This window comes from Alosa sapidissima, chromosome 16 (assembly GCF_018492685.1).
Source record: "Alosa sapidissima isolate fAloSap1 chromosome 16, fAloSap1.pri, whole genome shotgun sequence".
NCBI classification, from domain to species: Eukaryota; Metazoa; Chordata; class Actinopteri; order Clupeiformes; family Clupeidae; genus Alosa; species Alosa sapidissima.
The window spans coordinates 14727259-14744758 of record NC_055972.1 but is presented as its reverse complement, the minus strand read 5'-3'; the positions used below and the strand labels follow the sequence as shown (position 1 = coordinate 14744758).

The 17500-nt window shown below is 45.7% G+C and overlaps 1 long non-coding RNA gene across 1 annotated transcript in view; it reads left to right on the top strand.

Moving 5' to 3' along the window:
• The window catches only part of LOC121685160, a 73401-nt gene that overhangs the window by 28832 nt on the left and 27069 nt on the right, over nucleotides 1–17500 (top strand). The gene's annotated exons all lie outside the window — the stretch shown is intronic.

Genomic DNA, 17500 nt, shown 5'->3' with positions numbered 1-17500 from the left:
CTCCTACGAGACAGGCAAGTGCTCAGCCAGCCTCTCCAAGCTGTTCCCACAGTGCCCTGGTCCGTGTGTGTGTGTGTGTGTGTGTGTGTGTGTGTGTGTGTGTGTGTGTGTGTGTGTGTGTGTGAGAGTGAATGCATGCCAGGCCCAAGCTGGCCAAGTCCAACACAGCGAAACGGGTCGGCTCGCCACAGCAGCTGGCCAAACGCTGGTGGTGCGGGACTGAGGTCGACTCTCGTGCGAGGCTGTGTGTGTGTGTGTGTGTGTGTGTGTGTGTGTGTGTGTGTGTGTGTGTGTGTAGGGGTGGGTGGGGCGGTGGTGATAGTTGGCTGGACCTGGCTGGGGCTGCCTGGTAAATATCCCCCAGGCTGGACACACAGCAGGGCAGTGGAGGTTAGCTGGACCCAGGCATGGTGGGTGGTGCTGGTGGTGCTGGTGGTGGTGGGCCGTGTTTGCTGAGGGTTTAGGCTCCACTGGGGGTCCGGAGCATCACTGAGACCTGGCTTTGAGGCGGGGGAGTTTAAATATCCCCAGGCTGGGACTACAGAGGGGGCAGCTGGACCGTGGCTGAGAGCTGAGCTGGAAATAGCCAGGAACAGAGGCTGTGTGTTTACACTGGGTTCTCTCTCTCTCTCTCTCTCTCTCTTTTTCTCATTCTCTCTCATCTTTATATCATTCCCGCTCGCTGCAGAAACATACTTGCTGCGCTCTGTTGAACTCCCACGACCCCGCGGTTTTAAATCCCATGCCACGCTACCCTGGCACCACTCTCCACTTTGATCGCCTTCCACTGCCCAGAGCTAAAATGGCACTGTCGGCTCTCGAAGACTTGGCACGTGGGTGCCCAGCGCTCGCCCGTGCCCGCACCTCTCAGGTGGCACCCCAGACTGAGTGTGCCCAACATGGCTGCCTCTTCACACACACACACACACACACACACACACACACACACATGAGAGCCCAGAATAAACAGATCCCCAAGAGCCAGCCAGTGCCACAGATAAACTAATACTCCAACCCCGCCAATGGGATCTCCCCGTAGAGCATGCTATCTCATGTACATGTGTCCGTTTTCACACAGTACTTCACTCAATCGACCAATGAGCAAAAAGCACGAGTCAAGCTAATTAATGGCAAGGAAGCAGCTCTCTCACTCACTCACTCATTCACTCACTCACAGTATTTCTGTAATTCAGTAATGTTTTTTTCACTCAGATAAAGATTTGTAGCCCATGTTGCCCCCCCCCCCTTCCATTCATTTTTTTCACTGTTTTTCTTTTATATGTTCTATTTGTGGAGTTGCAAATTAATGAAATTAGTCACAGAATGGTTGGAGAAACCTGAGGCCTGACAGCAAGTGCTCACAGAGGCGGCCCCTATTAAATAACGGCCAGCTAATTGCTTTGTCTTCCTTTTGTCCTGCTGGTCTACGTGTTATTAAGCGTGTTTCATATATCTCACCATAATGAGCAGAGCCAGCCTGGCACCTGCAAAGTGTAATTAAACATATAAATTCACCCGCCACTGAATTATTTGTGGTCAGGCCTCTTGATTTATACGGCCGGGCAAATTGCGAGCGTTGAGATTATTTTCTTTTCCTGAAATGGGCTCTTTTTGGGGAAAAAGGATACTCCTTCATCAGTCTGTGTTGCCAGAATAAGCCTCTTAAAAAGTTGACTGTGTTTAAATATATGTCTTGTGCTTTCTTGCTATTTCATCTCTTTCTTTCCCCCGCTCTCTCACTCTCTTCCCCTCTCTCTCTCTAACTCTTTACCTCTCTGTCCCTCTTCTTTTATGTGTGTGTGTGTGTGTGTGTGTGTGTGTGTGTGTGTGTGTGTGTGTGTGTGTGTGTGTGTGTGTGTGTGTGTGTGTGTGTATGCATATTTTTCTCAACGGTTCTAGGCTTAAAAACTCCTTTGATGCCTCTTCTCTGGGGAGGGCAGGTAAATCAGGCAGCCAAAACATGCCTCTGTTTTATTTTCCCTTAATCAGATTACTGCGCGGCGGCCATCGCTCTTCTGGGCCGCCCGGTGACACCTCTGCTTCGCAGAGCACATTAAAACATCATTTGTAATTGATTCTCACTCTTAGGACAAGAGAAGTCACTTTTTTCCACTTTTTTGCACCTCAAGCACCCAGGCAGCTTGTTGTTGACTGACAGGCTCAGTAAATCTGAACAGATGGGCAACAAACCTGCATGTTTGATGGATTGACTGGTTTTCTTCAGCTAAAGACATGATATGCACTGCTAATGCTTGGGGGGTGAGGAGGAATTGTACTGCTCATTTCCATTTGTGTAACAGAGGCTTTTGAATAGGATATCTGCATCGGCACTAATACACCACTGACGACAGATAGACAATACAGGACAGGTCACCAGTTAGACTAATTGCAATACAGAGTCTTCACAACAGGGCCAATTTTCTTGTCAGTGACTTCTTCTTCTCTTCTCCCTCTCTCTCTCTCTCCATGTTGCCCTGGACGGGTTACTTGTTTACTCTGAGCCTGGCCTGGCTTGGCCCACACAGCAGAGGAAGAGCGAGCAGATCGTGGTGGCATGAGGTGTTTGAAAGTAGAACAATGCATGGGACTGTGCTGCTGCGGGGAGAGGAGGAAGAGGAGGAGGAGGAAAGAGAGAGAGAGGGGGGGGGATGGCTTGGTCACTTTGAGGTTGGCTTGTCTTGTATTATTAATCACAGGGAGGCCCAGCCCTAAGAGTAATGAAGTGGCCTCGATAATTCCCCCACACAGCCGCCCCTCCACCCCCTTATAAAAAAAAGCCCTCACCTGGGAGGGACTGTACATCTTTGAAGATTACTTACTGTGCTGTTTATTATTTATTACGTCGCTGGGATTATTAATTGATAAAATCTTAATGATACAGAGGAGCTGTAGGGGGTTGGAGAGTGCATTGCTGTGGGGTGTGCTGTTATTTGTGTGTGTGTGTGTGTGGGGGGGGGGGGGGTTAACTCCTGTCTTGACTGCTATTTTCAAGCTTGTTCTGTGTGTGTGTGTGTGTGTGTGTGTGTGTGTGTGTGTGTGTGTGTGTGTGTGTGTGTGTGTGTGTGTGTGAGAGAGAGAGAGAGAGAGAGAGAGAGAGAGAAAGAATATTGTGTTAGAGATGGAGTAGAGTGCTAGAAAAGGGGTGAGAAGTGGGTTTCCATGTAGTTTTCTCCGTTTAGCTTGCATCTCTCTCTCTAAGCGCTTTCAGACATATGTGTAAGACAGGAGGTTCTGCGGATGTTAAACTGTGTGTGTGTGTGTGTGTGTGTGTGTGTGTGTGTGTGTGTGTGTGTGTGTGTGTGTGTGTGTGTGTGTGTACTGTATGTGTGAGTTGATAGTATATTTTTTACTACCATATTTCTCTTTAAGACTCAGTCAGGACGATGGAATATCAGGATCCAGGCTTTTATTCTTTTCAATGAGGGGCCAGGGCCCCTCAAGGGAGAGATGGCATGTTTGTGTCACCCCATCATGTGTTTCACCAGATTCTCTGACTATACAGAAACAAGTCTAACTTTATGTTACAAACAAAAGAAGGAGTGACCTCTAGGTCCAACCCAGTTTGAATATGCAATAGAAAGGGAGGATGAGGATTAGGCCTTAATCAGGTCTGGTCAGCTTCTATTGTCTTTTCATTAAAACCACCCCCTTTCCTGGGAAGTTACTCAGAGGCCTGGCCCCTCACTGTTCTACAAACATGAACATTTTACACCTGGTGATAGGCAAAAGGCCTCTAGACAGGCTTTTATTGAATTCAAGGATAAACAAAGGATGCTTGCATAGGACAAGGACGGGAGAAGTGCAGTATACTATAATGCTTATTCACAATTCTTTCCGCGTGCACACAGGGGCATGAGTGGCCACGCATGACAACATAAATATGTTTCTTTCTGCGTGCTATTAAAATAGTATTTATTATATGTCACCCTCAATTGCCAGTATGTTGGTGGTGAAAAGGGGGTGCCTTCTCGTCTGTACTGTAGCCTACTGGCCACTACTTCTGGCCTTTTTTTCCAGTAAAAATCTCCACTTCTAACCCCAACCCACACACACACACAGAAACAAACACACACACACACTCACACACACTCACACACACAGCAACTCTCCTCTCTGTCTCTTTTCCTCCTCCTCTCTTAGTCATGGACAGTAATATCTCTCCATCTGTGTCTTCATTGTTTTCTTTATAACGGCTCTCAGATGAATTAGGCTCTCTATAGCGCTCGTACTATTTGGGGCGAAGCGGCGGAGGAAGGCTCGGCTAATATTTGCACAGACGTTTAATAAGCACTCCATTGGAAAGGAACTCTCATTAACTGTGTGCAAAGTAACTGAGGAGAGAAATAATGCGGAGATGATTGGGCTGTGTCTCTTGCTCTACCTCTCTCTCTCTTTCTCTCTTTCTCTCACTCACATACAGACACACACACACACACACACACACACACACACACACACACATACAAACACACACACAAGCATTCTCAAGTTTATTTCAGTCCTTTTGGCCAACTTTTTGCGTAAAGCAATATGAAGTATCGTCCATGCAAAACCACTTTTGAGATAGTCATGGTGTGCAGGAGCAGTCTTGGCAGTAACTAAGATACAGGTGTCTTATTTGCAGCCAGAGGCTCGCAGTCCAATACATGTCATGTCATAGTGCAATGACACAATAAATAGTTAACAGATGACATTCTCCTGTTTTCTGAAGTCATTTCAGAGGGGTTGATGATGTGTACTTAATGAAGTGAGATTTTAATTTGAGTTATTTTTCCTCCTCTCTCTCTCTCTCTATTTTACTGTGAGTGTGTGTGTGTGTGTGTGTGCGTTGGTGTGTGTGTGAGGAGAGGGGACGGAGAGAGCTTGCTCCTCGGATCCTCACTTGGACTGACACCAGTGACGCCCGCTCTCCGTCTCCTTGCCCGCTATAATTACATTGAAATGAGACATTAGCATTTTTCTGCGCTTTCTTTTGTTAATTGCATAGTTCAGTCACTGCGATGTCTGTGATCGAAGAAGGAAACCCTGTTGACCTGACGCTGCGAGGCGTATTCTCACAATTTATTTGGTGACTACTTCTCTTCCGATTCATTATTTATTTTATTTGGTTTAATTTTTTTTTTTTCTATTTTTTATTATTTTTGGCATTTTGTGGAGTCCTGCTGCTTTTATTACATTCCTGACACTTTTGTTAATAAATCATTGCAAAGTTAATGAAAATTGCATTCAGGCATATCCAAAATGATTGTGTCCTTTGTCATGTTAATAAATTGAAAGATGTTGGTCCAATGGGTGAATGCCTGCCCATTACTGAGAAGTTTTTGATGTGTGTGCCTGTTGAACCTCAGTTTTTCTTCTTTTTCCTCTCTCTTGCTCATTTCTCTTTCGTCGTCCGATTCTTTTTCTACTATTTATCTTTGAGCTTTATCAACATGAAACTAATAGGTTCAGAAGACATTCTTCTTGTTGTAAATTGCATTGAGACCAAATGTGTGTTGTGGTTCACATTTTAACCAGGTTTGCACACAACGTGACACACACACACACACACACACACACACACACACACACACACACACACACACACATACACACATACACACACACACACACACACACACACACACACACACACACACACACACACACACACACACACACACACAATAAAACTTAGTAAGTTAATTATGAGGGTTTCAACATGTTTCCGCTTGGTTAATGCATAAAATATTACATTTTCAGACAAAATATGGGAAAAGGGATTCACCTACATTAGGAGTTACTTTTTTCCATTATTATTTTTTGTCTATGTGTGTCCTTACCTACTGTACCATAAAAGTGCACAGCTTTTGTCGGTGTGTTATTGTATTTGTTTTTCATTTGGACTATGCATTTGTTGGGAATTTGGACTCCATTTTCTCTCAAAAGCTTCAGAGTGTTCTCGGGAGACGCAGGCAAGCAACATTTCCCTTTGATAAGGATTTATGTTTTCCTCTTCCCCCTTTAACCCCCTCTGATTCGCCGCTGACTCTCTGCTTATCTTCTAGTATGTTCCACAGATACTGAGTGGTGTGAGCCATCTAGGGACAGCAGGCTCTATGGACTCCCCCTCCCCATACAAATCTAAATGCAAAAAAAGAGAAATGGAATATTTGATAGCCCCCTTCCATAATGGCTCTGAAATCTGTGTCATTATCTACTATCAGATGTGGCTTTTAAAAGCGTCGGGAGTTACTGGCGTTTTACATGAATTTCGTCTGAGAGCAGTCATTGAGAGCAGAATACATTTGCCAGGTCAGTCTAGCAAGGCCTCGCCGCGCGTGCCTTTCTTTTCAAAACCACTCTGCGATGATAAACTCAAACAAAACACATGCCCAGCAGTGCTGCGCTCATCCAATGGGCACAGCTCCTGAGTGTGTGTGTGTGTGTGTGTGTGTGTGTGTGTTCAGGGGGTGAGAAGGATTGCTGGTCGCCATAAATCAAATCTCCATCGTATGCTGACAGTATTTTGAGGTAGAGGGCAATTACATTTTTTCCCCTTCTTTTGTTTATTGTGTGTAGGGTGGCGGTGGTAGTTGTGTGTGTGTGTGTGTGTGTGTGTGTGTGTTGAGGGGGGGGGGGGGGTGTGTGGTTGTGGCTGGCCATGGGATGACCATGGGACCTCGACCCCTAAGAGAAGATGCTCCCCGTGGGGCCCTGGGTGCCGTTTGAGTGTTTGCAGAGTGACTGATGGAAAGAGGGTCAGGCTGTGAAAGAGCCCATTGAGGCGATCCAGATGGTTTGCGTTTGAAGTGAGCGATGGCCCCTAATCTCGGGCTCCTATCTGAAAAACGACGTGTTTGTTGAGTCTGATTCTCCCCCGTCACGACTGATGTGGTCCGGCCGCTTGGACATCCAAGGGCTGCTGTGTCTCTGCAAGCATCTGTGTGCGTGTATACAGTGTGTGTGTGTGTGTGTGTGTGTGTGTGTGTGTGTGTGTGTGTGTGTGTGTGTGGGTTTGTCTCTGTGTGCCCGTCCGCATGCATTTGGCAGGGGCCGCCTGCGCTGCGAGTATCAGTCAGCTGCATCAGATTCGATTAGGCGGCTTAATGTTTTATTAGAGAGGAGAGAGTGGGGATAATTAAAGAGATCTTCTTTGGGGGGAGGCTGCAGTCCTGCTCGCAGGGGCTGAGGGGACATCTGTTTGCCTGGGGGTCAGGCACAGAAGCAGAGGAGCTGCTGGGAAGAGAGGCGTGTGTGTGTGTGTGTGTGTGTGTGTGTGTGTGTGTGTGTGTGTGTGTGTGTGTGTGTGTGTGTGTGTGTGTGTGTGTTTGGAGGGGTGGTGGTGGTGGTGGTGGTGGGGTTGTACTGAGTGTTGGGCAGCTGAGGAGCTTATGGGGGGATGGAGACAGGCTAGAGCCATAATGGCGACGACATGGGAATGAGTTTCCTCTGTGCCCCTTGCCTGCTAAGGAAACAGCAGGCCCAGTTGGAGAGGGCGGGGGTGTGTGGTTGTGGTGTGTGTGTGTGTGTGGTGGTGGGGGGTGTGTGTGCTGTGGGTTGGACTAAATTAAACACAAGTCTCTCAGCTTCATTAAGGGAATAATGATGGCCTTCTGGTGAGGACTGTGTGTGCAACCCCTCCACAAAGGGCTCCTCCACAAACAGCATTAGGGGCAGCCGTGTCACTGGGAAGGAATCCATCTGAACAAGAAACTCGTCGAAATTTATGGAAGCAACTCTTGCATACTCCCAGCATTTTTTCGATTAATTTAACATCTACTCAGTGAACCTCCTTTTGGTCTGAAAACACTCCACACAGACACATATACTGTACATACATACACACATGCACGCACACACACACGCATACACACCTACACACACACACACACACACACACACACACACACACACACACATACACTCTCAAAAACATCTCATAGCCCAGGGCCGTGTTTTCCTGTGAGCACCTTGGATCGCACATGGAAAACCCTTGCCAAGTTTGCTCGCCGAGCGCCCTCCTTGGTGGCGTGACTTTTGGGTGGTGTGACCCGGGGGTTGCCTTGGCATCTGCGGTCAGAGGCAGGCTTTGGCCTGCGGAGCACCACCTCCCACTGAACACACCTCTGTGCTCCATCCCTGCGTAGTCAAAAATAGCTTGAAAGTCCCACGCCTGTTGGGAACATGCCTCCAAAACTTAAGGCTAGTCCTATTAAAACAGCCCCTAATACTGAGTGCCGGGATAAAAGGGAATGAACTATGGGGCTGTAGTATTGATGTGGAGAAAATGAGTTTCTCTTGCCGGGGCAAAAGAAGAAAAAAAAAGGCCTGACTCCCCTATCGATCGGGAAAAAGGGAAAATGTAGAAATAGACTGTAAATCTGCCTCTGCCTAACAGGTTAACAGCGAGCATCCTTCTTTGTATGTAAACTCATCCAATATTCTTACATTGATGTCTCGGAGAGCGGCAGTAAAGCTTGTTAACAGCTTTTCGCTCGTGTAGGCTGAGCTCCTTTCTGTGTCTGAGTAACAGCACGTTCATAGACCATTAAACCAAGCTGATTACTACTAATAACAGTGCCCCGTAGTGCCCCTAGTGTTGTAAGCAGTCATAGTGGTGATTGCGGATACTGCGGATACTTTGGGTCTTGGTGTGAGACTAAGGTAATAGTGCATGCTAATAAGCTGAGCTAGTACAACATGCTTTCTTTTTTTTTTTTTGCTTTGCGCTAGTGTGGGTGTGAGGAGACGTACTGAGTCTAATCAAAGTGATCTCTCCGTACATAAGCCCACTGTGGCACTGCATCAGCCCTGTAATCTGCTGCAGATCTGAGGGTGCTGGAACTCGGTTCTGGTGGTGTCTGTCGCCCACCCTGGAATGCTAAACAGCCCATCATGCCGTAGCCCTCTCTCCAGTACACGCTGGGAGCAGAGGCTAGATTATCATAACAAAAAGAAACGAGTGGGCTTTGTTCGCCCTGCCCCCCCCTCCTCCTCCTCTCCCTGTCTCCTTTTCTTTCTCTCTCTCTCTCTCTTTTTCTATCTCTCACTCTCTCTTCCTCTTTCTCTTTTTCCTCTCCGCCTTCCTCTCATTCCTCCTCTGAAAGAAGAGTGGCGGTGGATGCGGAGTTGCATCCCACCCCAAACCTGGCTGCAGCGAGGTGAAGCATGCACTGCTATCATTAGCATCTAGCTCTTCCCTCTCCCTCCATCTTAATTCTGCCCGGGCTGATCTTCAAAGGTATGTTGAGGCATCGCAACCCCTGGCAGACAATCTGCATGCAGGGCGCGGGAGAGGGGTGACTGACATCCACCAAAGAGCGAGGGATTCATTTCCTCTGAGACCAGCCCCAGGGGGCGCGAGTAGGAATATTAAAGAAAATAATAATGATGTGACCACCAAAAAAAAAAAAAAGATCCTTGAAAATAAACAACCCCAAACCTCCCCTCAGAGGCACAAGCACACTTGATGTGATTGGCAGTGCCATTTTGAGGAGATGTCAACCATTGGACAGTAGCATCTTGATTATGTTGCCATGGTAAGTGTGTGTGTGTGCGTGTATGTGGCAGTTGATGCTGCATGTGTAATGTCCACTCAGGCAGGAAGCAGTGGTATTAAAGCATAATGCTTAGAAGAACAGAGTGACACAGGGGTTTAGAAGGTTCTAGTTAATTCTAGAACAAGATGCTGGCAACAAGGGAACAACAACAACAACAACAAACAAATCATTACTACAAAATTACACACACACACACACACACACAAATGCAGAGCGTGACGAATCACAAGTAAATAGTTCTTAGGTAAGAGGTCTAGGAAGAACCAATAAAGGCAGCTGGCAATTGAGAGGGGCTTCTTATGGAGAGAGAGAGGGAGGGAGCGCCAGCAGAGCCCTCTCACCATCAGACGCAACGCCTACTTCAGCACAGCCCTGAGAGCAGGAGCGTGATCTTCCAGAGAGAGGGACGAGGCGACGTGCGGTGGCGGGCTGCGGCGGGTGGCAGGCTGCGGCAGCCAGGCACAAGGGTGAAGAAACGTAATTGTAATTAATGGGATGCCTCAGCCCGCCGGTCCCAGATGGAAAGGCTGTGGGAGCGAGTGTGGCGGTGGTGGTGGCGGCACGACGGTAGCATCTCCCGGATTAGCTGATAGATATACCTGGCCACACACGCTCCCACTCTCAGGTCTGAAGTGGCTAGTTAGCATACGCGTCTCCTGTTGTTTTGGCGCTCGCGCTCCTGAGATCACGCCTCTTCCACTGTGGCACGCCGGGAGACTTGTTTTGTAAGATTAATGAAGGTCACCGCGAAAAATTCTCAGAAGTATTCTGATAATTAAGGCTTTGTTTATCAAAAACAAGTTATATTAAGAGCAAAAAAGATTCATGGTAATTATTCATAATCTTAACAATTCAAGTGTAGCCACCTCATTTGTGCATTTAATTCTTCTTGTTAATGTTTTGCATAAATCTGCATAATTGCTTGAGATGCCTGTTGTAATTTTGACAGCTACTCAGTTCATGTGCACTAAAGTATATCGAAGGCTTCACGCACTGCATACTTATAAACGTACACGTGGTCTTGGCATAATGTTATCCTGGCACGGTTTCTGCTACCCATCAGCCTTGGCTTGTATGGCTGTGGAAGAGTGCCTGTCTCTATCAAATATGTTAAATAAACAGTTCAGTCCACAGAAGTAGAGAGTTTTTTTATTATTATTATCATTTTTACATGTGAGTCATTCCAGCAAAATGGTGCTGACGTAGACGTATGCCCCCGCCAAGACTTGATGGTCCTCTCGACCCGCCCCCCCTCTCTCAGAGCCTGAACATGCCTGCAGAGAGCAAAGGCTAGCCTGGCTGCTAATCAAAGCGTCATTCTTACACAACAATGGCCATGTAAATGGACGCGCTGTGCAAATGTGCTGCGTTTACATAATCTTGTAATGACCCCCTTGTATTACGCTGTCTGTGATATTGTCGCTAATAGATTGTTACACGTCTTAAAAGCAAGTGAGAGGAGGTGGGGGTAGTGTGTGTGTGTGTGTGTGTGTGTGTGTGTGTGTGTGTGTGTGTGTGTGTGTGTATGAGTGTGGTTGGGGGGGTGGACCTTGCAAAAGAACAGTGGCTTATGAAATGAAATGTTGAGTGAAGCCAGGCCTATTAGCACTCTGACATGAGTGATTTAATTTCTCCACCCCACCGTCTCTCTGTCTGCAGCGTGCAGCCACTCTCCACATCAGCCGCACGGCGGTACTTAGTATTCTCCAAACACAGAGAATGATGCGCTCATTACTGGCCAAGACCCCTGGCCGAGGCCTCTTAAACGTATGCACGCCGAGGGGTCGGAGGTCAACGCTGTTTGGATTCATCAGCCGTGCCGCACTGGGGTTCAGAGCGGAATCCAGAAACCTTCCTCGGACTGCGTCTGGAAACTGACTGCCAACTCCAGGCCTGTCAAGAGTGAGTGACTTTAGAGCACAAAATAGCATACATGCAAACACATGCGTTTGTGGACGGTTTTATTCTACAGAAAATATATGTTTTTTTTAGTGCAAGGAATTCTCACTCCTCTGGCAGTTCAAACAGCAGTTGGTGCACTTATATAAAGTCTCTCCAGCTGATTTAATGAAGGCTCTCTCTCTCCAATGCCTCCAAACCACGTTGTCTGATGTTTTCAGGTGCTAGACAGATGTTGGCGTTTTCCATTTTTGTTTGTAGATATGAGATGTGTGTATGCATGTTTCTGAGTGTGTCTGCATTTACGATACATCGGTGCCACATTTCGCACATATATTCTTAATCACGTGCATAATTATTCTTAATCATCTCCATTGTGTAAAGAATGTTGTTCAGACCAGACCACCCCTCTGGCTGACAAGAGGCAGGCCGGCTGGCTGTCATGCCCGAGGATAGTGCTCGTTGACAGGGGGAAGGCTCCTCCAAGGCGCCCCGAGCCAGTCGCGACTCTGTGGAGGCCTGGTTTTTATGGGAGGACCATGTGGCGCCTGGTGTTAATTGAAAGTTGTCTAATGAAGTAAACTTGCGAAGAAGGGAGGGGAGGGGAAGGGCTGAGAGACAAAGGGAGGGCAGGCGGAAAGAAAAAAAAAAAAAAACTTTCTTTAATTATGTTTACCCAACAGGCCCTGCTTCCTAATTTAAATAGCATAAACATCTGGACCGGCGCTGCATTAGAATAGTGGCAGTAGTCAAGCAAATCTTGTGGAAAATAATGAAATTAGATCCCTGGTGTTGTGACAGAGGAAGGGCAGGATACATCAGTTCCATGTTAATAAAATTTCCATGAATGACTGAATACAATTAAGAAATTGTCAGTTGCGGCGGTGAACTTTTGTAACTCGCCAATGTTTGCATCATTTGATTACGGCGGCAATTTGGAGTTGTTTATTAGTGTCTGTATTGGGGTATTAATTATGACCTTTCTTATTGGCCACAATTAAAGCTGCCACACATGGTGTGGCGGGAGAGAGAAAGAGAGATAGAGAGAGAGATAGGGAAAAACAGTGTGTGTGTTGTGGGGAGTGACTGACGAGCAGGATGGCTCTGATCTGTTGGGGTTTCGCCTCCACATCTAACACTCAGCAACCCCCACACCCCCCCAACTCCACCAGAGCTTTGAACAACCAATAATGTACCTCATAATAATCTCGTCATTTCAAAATCAGAATCTTTAACCCCGCAGCCCAGCTGTAAATATCACAGCATCCTGTGCTGCTTGACGTTTACCACTCTGTTAGTCGATTCAGAACTGAAAGGACAACTCAGGTCTAAGAGCAACCTGGGGTCTATTTTTAGATTATGACGAGTGTCGTCATTGGGGACCAAAACGACATTAATCGGAATAGTTTTGAATAAGACCGCAATATGCATTTACAACTAAATAGCACATAGCCTTTGGGGGCAGCTTGGGTTGGTTGTTCTTAGACCGGAGTCGTCCTGTAAGCTTTGCTGTCATTGTCGACAGCCGCCTGATGATTCATGTGTGTGTATGGCAGTTGTTGTTGGCAGTGTAAGCATGACTCATTGGTTGGCTCTCAGCATTCGGGCTTTAGTGAGAATATTAAACTGTGTCTGTCACCTCCCACCTCCGTCCGTGTGGCTGGGAGAAGCCATGTTGACAGTAACTCACGCTAGGGATTTCTCTGAGCTCTTGTAAGTATCACCTGTAGTTTGAGACGCCTACGCCTACCTTGCTGGCTGCTGTGGCAAACTTCTGCTGCATCCTCTGTGTATGTGTGTGTGTGTGTGTGTGTGTGTGTGAGAGAGAGACTGTTCATTCATCTTGCTTAGAGTCTGAGAAAGTGTGTGTGTGTGTGTGTGTGGCTTGCCATTGTGATGTCTATGGCTGAGCCGAAACAAATGCATAAGTGGTACTCAGTGGTGCATCTCTCTCTCTCTCTCTCTCTCTCTCTCTCTCTCTCTCCCCCTCTCTGACTAAACCCAGGTTGGCAGGGATAAGGTATCGGCTTACTGCTGGTCAGGCTTTGTAGCCGGGATAGGTTAGTCTTTCAGACTAGAAGCATTTGGGGGGGGGGGGGGGGGTGGAATCTTACAAATCAGAGGTAACAAAAGACAAAAGTTTGTCGTGTTCAGAAACGGAGGAAACAGCAATCACTTGTTTGTGTCAGAAGAACTTCATGAAGAGTGCCTCAAAGGTCAGCCTGGCACGCATTCCTAATCACGGTTAATGTCGTGTCCCTCAGCCCACGATTCGGAAATGTTTTTCAGCGGCGGCTCCTGTCAGAACTCAAGAGTGGGCGCCTCTGACTAGACCGCTCTGTTTACATTTCCATAGCTCCTGTATTAAAATTCAGAGGAAGACTCCTGCAAATTGAAATATGAACCCGCTCCTCTCTAACTCCCCAGCCCTGCACTGTTGTATTTATCTTATCACGCAGCACAAGGAGGAGGAGATTATATTTGTTGAAATGATTTGTCAGTTTAGGAGGTAATAATGGATTTGGGGCTGAGAGCTATACAAACAGCACCTTCTGCATGGAGGGAGAGAAGAAGGGTGGAGAAGAGAGGGAGGGGAGGTGAGGAGGGGATGAACAGAGGAGTGCCAAAGGGTGTGCATGGTGACGCCTTCTGCCATGACACCCCTCACTGAACAGGAGAGCAGGGATGGTGGCTTTGGATGTTAACTACAAAGCAGATTTAGTTTTCTTTTCTTTTTTTAAATATGCAGTTACTGTCCCTGTTGAATTAGAAAGACTTTGACACAGTCAATGGGCAATTTTTGTCAATGTCAATGGGCCATTTTTTTGTGAACTTTTTCTTAAAAGTTTTGGAAGACTAACAACAATGAAAACAGAAGATGGGCCCATTAAGCTAAATGCATACAGACATGCATTATTGATCTCTAAGGAGCCCACGTTTTTCAATGCAACAATTTGTAGTTTTGGGTCGGCCATGATCTTGAGGTGGATTCTGCCACAGCAAGAGTGTTTAGTTTCACTGTAAACTAAGTCAGTGCTTATTCTGTATTTTTTTAAACTACGGTAAATTTAATACTTTCAACCATGTTATTTAGTTAGTTACAATGAGGTTGGATTGCCTCTGTGCTTTGGGACCTTGTGACCTCATTATGAATTGAGATGAGTTTCAACACTGTCTGTTGCATAGTCTCATGGCCTACACTACACTTAGCCTTTCATACGGCCAGCTTTTCCTTTTGGTCAGAAGCCTTATAGGCCCTTTGATTTGTTTGTCTAGACACACCAGCCCACTCTGGGATGGGTTTTGTCCACATACTTCTCATCTGTCCATCCATTGTTTAAAGTCCCTTTTATGTGCATGTTGACGCCTGGTTGGGCTGTGTGCTTAGTGTGTGTCTGTGGGCGCCCGCTTGTCAGTCATGTCTCACTTGGTCTTTGTTTCCCCGTCTCTCTCTCTCTCCTCGAGTTGGGTTTGTTCTCTCGGTCCCAGTGTGTGAGCGAGCCAGTGCTGGGGCCAGATTGAGGCCCAGGCAGTGGATGCAGCTTGGACGATGTGACCGCTAACCACTGGCGACAGCCTATCCGCATGCTGAGAGGCTGGGCAGTTCCTTAAAAACATTTGACAGTGGACATGAAAATACACATTGAAAGCACACATTCTCCCTCTCTCTTTCTCTTTTTCTTTCTCTTTTTCTTTCTCTCTTTTCTTTATCTTTCTCTCTGTTCTTTTTTCTGTCTTCTCTGTTACAGTCAAATCTAATAAGATAAGTCACAAATATCCAACCAATGTGTGTAGTCATGGCTGCTCCTGTCTTTGTCAGGCATTTTTTATTGTAAAATAGCTTCATATGGCTCATATAAGTCACTTTTGATAAGGCTGTCTGCTGTATAAATGTGTGGTATGTATGGTATTGTATGGCACAGACTTTTGTAGGTTGGTAACTGACTAGTCTTTAAAAAATTGATGTGTCTTCTTTATGAGGTGTGTGTGTGTGTGTGTGTGTGTGTGTGTGTGTGTGTGTGTGTGTGTGTGTGTGTGTGTGTGTGTGTGTGTGTGTGTGTGTGTGTGTGTGTGTGTGTGCATATGCATACATATGCATGTGTGTCCATGTGTGTGTGTATCTCAAAGAGAGCATATCCACAGGCAGCGGAGGAACGGGGCTGGACCACAAAAATGTGTAAGAAAACTGGATACTTCAAAGAGGCGGTGAGACTTGAGGTAATTGCTTCCATCCTCGCCGCCAGAGTCGGGGTTAAGTTGTCGTCAGCGCAGCGTTTTTTTCGAGGGAAGTCTTTATCTCTGCCTTCTCCTTTGTCTCGGCCAACACGTCCTTTTGTGTTCCATTCGGCTGGTTCAGCACCACTGCGAGCTGCTTTCTGCAGACTTCTCACAAAACTCGTTTTTCCTGACTTCTCCAAGACCCCGTGCTGGAACCTTTGCACTCTACTGTGATTTTACAACATAAGAACATCATTCATTTGAGTCAAAAAAAAAGAAGAATTATAAAACAGGCTCCTGCACAGTGTGTCCTTTTGCTTGTTATATCCATAGTGGGATGGGTATATTTGAGAAGACTCTTTGTGTATCAGTGCCTCTTTTGAATGACATTTAACATGTTTGAGTTTGAAAGCTTCTATTCTGTATTATGCAGTCTCTTCCATTTTTATCTTAAGAAAGTGTTCCTATTTTAATCGCATGCACTGAAGGAAATAATTTGATTAAAAAGGGAAATCAAATCTGAATGACTGTAGGAATAAATGATAGAAACATTATTCTGTCCTATTCAGTTCAGTTTGTTTTGTTCAATGTCATGGTCATCATGAACAACACTGGTTTCTGACTGTTACTCACTTTTGTGCAGTGGAACACAGTCATTAGAAGTTTGATTGATATTCTTAAATGGATACTCAGGACAGTCCTTATAATCTTACAAGTGTACATATTTATTTACAGTTCAATTCATCCACTTAATCATTCGGCTGGTTCAGCACCACTGCGAGCTGCTTTCTGCAGACTTCTCACAAAACTCGTTTTTCCTGACTTCTCCAAGACCCCGTGCTGGAACCTTTGCACTCTACTGTGATTTTACAACATAAGAACATCATTCATTTGAGTCAAAAAAAAAGAAGAATTATAAAACACCTAAGTCAGGCTCCTGCACAGTGTGTCCTGTTGCTTGTTATATCCATAGTGGGATGGGTATATTTGAGAAGACTCTTTGTGTATCAGTGCCTCTTTTGAATGACATTTAACATGTTTGAGTTTGAAAGCTTCTATTCTGTATTATGCAGTCTCTTCCATTGTTATCTTAAGAAAGTGTTCCTATTTTAATCGCATACACTGAAGGAAATAATTTGATTAAAAAGGGAAATCAAATCTGAATGACTGTAGGAATAAATGATAGAAACATTATTCTGTCCTATTCAGTTCAGTTTGTTTTGTTCAATGTCATGGTCATCATGAACAACACTGGTTTCTGACTGTTACTCACTTTTGTGCAGTGGAACACAGTCATTAGAAGTTTGATTGATATTCTTAAATGGATACTCAGGACAGTCCTTATAATCTTACAAGTGTACATATTTATTTACAGTTCAATTCATCCACTTAATCAGTACTGACAGACTCTTATCTAGACACAACATTCCTTTCTTTCTCCTTCAGCTGTGTAACGGTAATATTATGGCAACCTTATTATTCCTGAATTCGTACTATGATATATTCACAATTTTCCCTTGAAAGGATGTCATTATGTTCGCAACAGATGTGAAGGTACAGTATGTCATAGGAGAGTGAAAAACAATCCAGGAAGAATCACAATGGCTGCATGCAGGTGTGTTCTGTTAAACATAGAAACACATACATATATGTGTACTGAGGTAAATATGGCATATGCAGGCTATAGTACATTGAAAATAATGATGGACTGAACTGATGTGTTGCTTCATTGATTCCCCCTGTGCTTCCTAGCGTGATGCTACTGATGTGTTCTATGCACAGAGAGGCGCATTATCATACACATTTCCATGTAAATGCTAAATGTCTGCACACGAGTCTGT